Genomic DNA, 394 nt, shown 5'->3' with positions numbered 1-394 from the left:
AACTTATTTACACTGGATAATTAAAAAATCTGATGATCAAATTAGTAATCGATATTCTCTAATTTCTTGGCTTTTTATTCCAATTAAAAAAAAGTTACACGCGATTATTGAATATTATACGAAGACTGGAAAATAGTAAATAATAAATTGAATAATAAAAGAAAAATAGTAATAACAAGAAGAAGCAGACGAGAAAAATACGAGGAAATAATACTGCATAATTAATAGTAGTGCATGGTGAAATAGAAGGACGTAATGACGTAAAAACATCTTTCTTAATCCCCCCCCCAACACACATGCACACACACACACACACACACACACACACACACACACACACACACACACACACACACACACACACACACACACACACACACACACACACACACAC

The sequence above is a fragment of the Priapulus caudatus genome, unplaced genomic scaffold, assembly GCF_000485595.1.
Source record: "Priapulus caudatus unplaced genomic scaffold, Priapulus_caudatus-5.0.1 Scaffold770, whole genome shotgun sequence".
NCBI lineage: Eukaryota > Metazoa > Priapulida > Priapulimorpha > Priapulimorphida > Priapulidae > Priapulus > Priapulus caudatus.
Note: the sequence above shows the minus strand (reverse complement) of the source record.